Here is a 7,423-nt window from a genome sequence, read left to right on the forward strand (position 1 = left end):
AGGTACTAGCTCTATGACCCTGGGCAAGTCCCTGAATCCCATTTGCCTCAATTTCTTTACCTCTAAAATGCACTGCAAAAGGAAATGGCAAAAACCACTCCATTATCTTTGCCAAGAAAACCTCAAAAGGGGGTCAACAAAGTTGTCCGTGACTGAAAGATGACAGAAAAATTGTCCATGAACACTCAATGATGCCTTTGTCCTCCATTCTAAAAGAAGACATGACATCAGGGAGGTGATGCCATGACAAGCACATGAATTGGATTTTTTTTAAGTGAGAGGGTGCTGTGCTAAGTCACATGAACACTTAGCAGCAGTTGTATAGTGTTCATAAAATAAATGCCATACTACTTAGGCTGGAGCATTAGATTGTGTGAAGGAGAGAAATAGAAAAAAATCTGGGAATATTGGTGACTCTCACCCCCCTTCATCCACTCATGAATTTTCTAGATGACTAGACAGCTACTCTGATAAACAGTTATGTGCAGTAAATACATACATACATATTCTATCATTCATTTATTTATATCCTGGGTAATGATGTATTTGATGTTACATCTCTGGCCATGTTTTGTTCCTGCCATGAAACAGACCCACATAGCATGCATAGCTCTAGCCTAGTGATCAGAAAAACATGGATTCAAAAGTTGCCATGGATGTTGCTGTAATTGTTTCTTGCTTTGTTCTTGAAGACCAATGATATCAGATATAACTACAGATACCCTTTCTCTGTATCACCCTAGACAACTCTTGACTCCTCTTAGTGGTTTGTCAACAGTAAAATATTTTAATTCCAATTATTCAAAATTGTTACTCCTTAGAATTCTGGAATATTTTGAGTTTATTCATACCCAGAAGTTGAACAAGAGAAATAGGGATAATTCCGGTCAAACTATCGAATTCCTTTTCTCTTATTTGGATATTCTAAGAAACGAGGTCTTTGCCAATTTAAATTTATATTATCCAGGTTGTTTCTGGTTGTACTCTCTCTCTCTGTTTCTCTCTGTGCATAGATAGGCAAAGTCTTTGAAAGCAGGAGTCATATAAGGTTGGAGAAAATTGAAAAAAGGCACCAAAAATAGTCAAGGATTTTCCTTTTGTGCATGCATGTAAAGGTTTAAAAGTGAAATATTGAATAACAAATTAAGCTTTGGAGCATTTTCAATTTTGAAAGAATCTTAAAGTTTTCCCCAAACCCATATTTTCTCAAACTCCCTGCTAATTACCCAATATACAAGTGGGTGGCTGTTGACATCTGAAATCAGCCAGGCAAAACAGATAGACTAAGGCATACATACTCACAGCTAAAATGGGACAGGAGGAAGAGATCTCTCAGATTCAGATTTAAATGAAACTGAGAAAATAAAGCCTAAAGGATAACTGTGGAGTGGGAAAAGCAGAGCTCCAGGAAACCAGAAAATGCTTTAAGCAGAGGTCTCCTAAGAGGTTTGTTCACTGCGGGTCCCTTGCTTTCCCAGACCTGTTTTTGCTCCAAAATGTCTGGTAGCTATAAGGCAAAGAGGTAATGGTCTAATGGAAAGAGTAATGGACCAGGAGACACCTAACCTAGATTCAGATCTTTGTTCTGTCATTTTTCTAGCTTTGAGTCCATGAACAAGTCATTTAAAAATGGGTAGTTGGAAGGGACCTTGGAAGTCACTTAGTCCAACCCCTTCACTTGGCAGATGAAGAAACTGAAGTCTAGAAAGCTTAAGTAACTTGTCCATGGTCATATATCTAGGACACATTTGAGGAAGGTTTGAACGTGGGTCTTCCTTACTCAAAGTCAATATATATATATATATATATATATATATATATATATATATATATATATATATATGTAAATATATGTATATTTATCAAAACTGTATTAGATAAAATGCTATAAAATTCAGTTTGGATTTGTTTGTTGGGCATTTTAACAGGGGTGATGAGACTTGGAGAAAGTTTTCATTTGGAACATCCCATATATTTACTGTATAATGAAGCTTAATCTTCTATCTAGGCTTCTGTTTCATTAACATGAGAGGGGGAAGGAGATATATATGATCTCTAAAATCTTTTCAAGCTCAACATTCATTAATCCCAGATTTATAAAATGTGCTGTTTTCTCCCTGTGTATTCAGGTTGGTGTATCCCAGAGTGATTTTTATTCTTTAAAAAACAAAAAACAACTTTGATACTAAAATCCTGCATCTTGCTGAAATAGCTCTAGATCTTAATTTTGAAGAAATAAGTCATGGATTGCCCCAACTGGCTAACAAATTTAATGATGTGACTGGGGTTGATAAGCTCAAGTCTAAATTAAGGTTCAAGGAAAAAAAATACTTTTTTTGGATATATATATATATATATATATATATATATATATATATATATATTCCAATGACTTTACTTTCTCTTAATCCTCACCTTTTCCTGACTGGAAGGCCACTAGGAGGGAGCTCTGATCTGTGTCCCTTGTGGGTTAGATTCAGGTGTTGACAGCCTCTGACTGAGATAGCATATATCTGGGGTATAACACACCATTCCCACACATATTTATAGCTGTAATTATATGGGGAGGGGGAGAAAGATGCAACGAGGGATATTTCTAAGTATTATCTTTGTAGCACTTAGGCCTTACTCAGCTGTCCACATGCCTCCATGTTGCTTTGTGGGCAGACATGCAGTTTGGACCAGGTTTAGTGCTAGAAAAAGCTGGTCTCCAAATAGGGAGAGATAAGGTCATTGCACTCATTGTTTTCTAATGCTTTCTCATCTCAAAGCATCCCATTTATTTAAGGCTTAGATTACATCTTGTGGCTAAATCTCCATATAGGGACTATAGCAAAAGAGTTAGTTACACAATATACAATTACCAATTACATATGGTACAAGTAATTTATTCCTACATACAAAAGGAATGCTAAACACAGAACATTTCTAAACATGCATTGACAGAATGAATTAAACAACATTTAACAACAACCATTAAAAATCTGATACTTAATCTCATCAAAACAGAAAGTGGTTTGTTGTACTGCTAATTAGGTACTTTATTTTTTAAGGTCTGTTCTACATTGTCCTTTACAAATCTGTTCATAAAAAAGCCAGATTTGGGCCCAAGCTACTTCTTATTCATGGCTATTATGTCTGAGAGTGCTATAGGAGCTGCCAGGGTCTTCCCATCCCTCCTCTACTTCCTTGATTTCAGACAGACCTCAAAAACTCTCCAGTTTGCCTCCAATTTCTTCACATCTGTGTCAAGATAGTTAATCAACTAAGATCAGGAAAATATGTAGACATTTCCTTTAACTATGCCTCATGCCTGGATTGTTCTTCCTTCTGCTAACTACTGATATCCTTGACTTCATATAACTTCTAAATAAGAGCCTATCTTTTCCTAGAAACTTTCCTAATCTTTTTCACTTCTGGTGCCTTCCCTATATTAATTATTTCTATATATATCTCCCTACACAAATATGTGTTTTGCATATTATCTCCCTCATTAGATTGTGAGCTTTTTCAGGGCATGGACCACCTTTCACTCCTTTCTGAATTCTCAACATTTATATAGTAAATGACACATAATAGGCACTAAATTAATATTTATTTATTAATAATTAATCTTTCTATAATTATATAATTGCATAAACTAATTGATTAACTAAAATTAGATAAAATTTAAGGATAATAAAACAATATATATAAAATATCATGCAAATTAAGGAATTAATAAATTGGGCAAAAATATCCAGAGATTATGGTTCAAATCCATCTAGTCTATTCTCCATAAATTACCTCTCACATAGGTGAGGTCAGAATTATATCAGAACATATAGCACCCTTCCCCACCCCTCATGAGAGTTACTTGGTATTTGCTAGAATGCTGCAGATCAAAAGTCTATCAGCCAGAAGCTGTCACCTCTAAACTTCCAGTCCTATTCTCATCCTACACCTTCTGTGAGGCAGAAGCAAAACCAACAGAGTACTCAGAATTTACCACATCATTCTAAGAAGGTAGCCCTTTGTCTCGATGGGCTCACAATCTAATGGAGAAATCAATAAACAAAGAAGGATGCATACTCAAATTGCATTCAAAATAAATAGGAAATAGTTAACAGAGGGAAGGCTCTAAAATGAAGAAAGGTTGAGAAAGTCTTCTGGTAAAGAAGATATTTTAGTTGGAACTTATGAAGGGAACCAAGGAAGTTGGGAGCCAGAAAGACAAGATACTAGTGAAGGAATTGCAGAGAGTCAGGAAAAAAATATGCCAGAACTGAGACAGTGTTTCATTTTACCATTGACAAACTTTTAAGTATTTATTAATGTACATAATATATGCACTATGAGAATATAGAATGCATGAGAGAAATAATCAGGTTTGCCTTTTTAAATTCATTTTGTACCCCTAATTGTAACATTTGCTATATGATGATGAGGAGGAAGAGGAGGAGGAGGAGGTTATTTGTCCTTTGCTTTCAAACAAGACCATGACATCAGGGAAGTGTTGTCATGAATACTTGCTATATAGGAAACACTAAAGAAATACTTATTGATGGATTACATTATTTGATCTCCTCCCTAGTACCCCATATCCTTCTCATATACAAACATATATCCCCCCACCCGATGACATTTGCTTCAACACTGAACTTGGCATCCTAAAACCTTATTTCCAAAACTGGTTTTTGCAATCTGAGTGACCTTAGACATGCCATTTCAAGTTTTTGAACTCAAATTTCCTTTTTAAGACAAGGGGTTGAAGTAGATGACCTTTAAGCTCCCTTCTTTTTCTAACTGACTGATGGTCATCCCTATTATCAGCCCACTTTACTGATCCCTCAAGACATTCACTGGGCTCTCCTGATTCACTTTCTTTGCTGTGGCACTTTCCTAGGAAAGACTTTTTTTCATCTATTGAACTCTTATCTAACCATCATCTCAAATGCCACTTCCCCATACAAAGTCTTCCCTGTTCCTTTCATTTGGTAATGATTCTGAGCACAGCACTAAATCTCCTAATTCTAATTCATTTATCAGGATCTTACATATCATAGTTAACTATTTTATGTCAGATCCTCCTACTAGATTTCAAGCTTTGTCAAGGCAAGAAATGTATCTTAAATAAGATTTTATTTTACCTAGAACCTGGCCTAGGGCTTTGCCCAAAGTAGGTATTTAATAAGTGTTTGTTTTTGCATTGCTTTATGAATACTGCATATAAGTTCAAATTCGTCAACCCTGTGATTTAACTCAAAAGTAAATGTCAAGAGCAAAAGTTTGCAAGTAGACTTTCCACAGAGAGGGCTATAGATGAGCTATGTCTAAGGGAAATACCAAACAGACCTAAAACTCAAAAAAATAAAAGGATCTTCACATTGTACCATTTCCTTATGCCAAGCCAATTTTAGAGTTCCAAATTGTCCTTCCATTGACAAATGTTTCCTCTGGAAAAGTGTATGCCATTATGCAGCCTATTTCCGAAGTGAATGATGACCTCTGTTTTCTTATTTTAGGTTCAGACCTTGCTAATGTTCATGTATGTCTTTCAAGGGTACTTGAACAAACATTCAAGAACATATATTTTCCCTTTTGACAAATGTGACCTTTCATAATTTCACCACTTCAAAACTTTCTGAAATGTTTGGGTTTGTACTTGACTTTTCACTCTGCTATATCATTTTTTTGAACCTCATAAAGGAATAAACAAGAGTCTGAAAAAAATAAGAAATAAAATTTGACTTCCTTTAGTATCTCAAAGACATCTAGTAATAGACCATTCTAAAGCTGACTTAAATGGTTCTTAAGTTCACTAAATTAATAAAAAATTATATGTATATATGAAAGCAATAATATGATGAGAGGCAGTATGATTTAAAAGTTAAAGAGTAGCTCTCAAAAATCAGGAAAACCTTGTCCTAGCTCTGCCTCAATATGGCTCTTGTAATCATGGACACAGCCTCTCAGCACCACCAGGCCACTCTCTAAGCCTCTGTTACAATCAGTTAATCAGTAAACATTTCATAAATATTTACAATGTATGAGAAACTATGGTCAGATACAAAAAAGAGACAAAAGCAGTGTCTTACCTCAAAGAACTTAAAATCTAATAGGGGAGAGAATTTGCAAATACATATATAGAACAATTTCCTTGAGGACAGGGACAGGCTTTTGGTTCTTTTTGCAATAATTCAAGCAAAATGTGATGAAGTCCTGCACTAAAGTAATAGAAGTATCAGTGGAGAGAATTAAGCATATCTGGAAGATGTTGACAAGGTGAAATCAATAGGCTTTGGCAATAGGTAGGCTATGAGAATGGAAAAATAGTGAGAAATCCCGAATGACTCCTAAATTGTTAGTATAAAGGATTGATTGTCTCCACATTAATGATCTCCAATCTCATATTTCCAAATGACTTTCAGATGTCTCAAACTGGATGTCCAGGAGACATCTGAAATGCGTAGTGTATCTTAAACTTAATATATATATACAAAAACTGGTCTTTAACTCTTCTAACACTTACTGCATTCTATTTATTAGTCTATTGTACCCTTTGGAATTCCTACTCAATTGTGACCCAATTCTCTAAATCCATCACCTTGTTTATTTATTATTTGTGGTACCTTCTCCCTTTAATAGAACATCATGTATTCCCTCATAACCCTTCCCAATGGAAAATACTCCTTTCCTATTCCCTCCTGTCAACTGACTGGGCACAGTGAAATGGTCGATTTGCTCCATGATTCCCATTAATTTATCTAGACTTTTGTTCATCCACCGTCTCTGAACTAGTCATCTTCCTCTTAAGCATTCAATCTGCTTTCAACTGACCTCTAAGCCCTTTTGCCATTTTCCTTCATGATTTCTACTCCTGATTCAAGGTCTTTTTTTTTCCACCCTGCCCTCAAACTTAATAACCTTATCATTCATTTGGTAAACTTTCTCCTGCCCTGATTTCACAGCTAATTAATTGGCCATCTCATCCTCAGTGATCTTTATCTCTCTTCCAGATTAGTTACTCATTGACTGTTGCTTGGCTGACCCTGGATCCTGTATTTCAGATTTTTCCTCCACCTCAAAGATATCGACTTCTGAAAGTCCTCTGTTTAATACAACCTCTGATCCTCTCACTCCTAATAAAATGATTTATTTTCCTTTTCTTTTTAAGCCTATAAAATATGCATTTTCTCTCCTTTTCTACTCCTGTCCCTAGTGAAAAACAAAAGCAAAACTCTATAATAAATATGGATAATCAAGAAAAAATGTTATATTGGCTATATCCAAATATGTATCTCATTCTCCATATTTAACTTCTGTCAGGAGTTAGTTAGTATCTATCACTTTATCTAGTATCTTTCACTATCATTTTATCATTGATTATTCTGAATTATGATTGGTTCTTTCATTGATTAGCATTCTTATTTTCCAAAACTAT

This window comes from Macrotis lagotis, chromosome 7 (assembly GCF_037893015.1).
Source record: "Macrotis lagotis isolate mMagLag1 chromosome 7, bilby.v1.9.chrom.fasta, whole genome shotgun sequence".
NCBI lineage: Eukaryota > Metazoa > Chordata > Mammalia > Peramelemorphia > Peramelidae > Macrotis > Macrotis lagotis.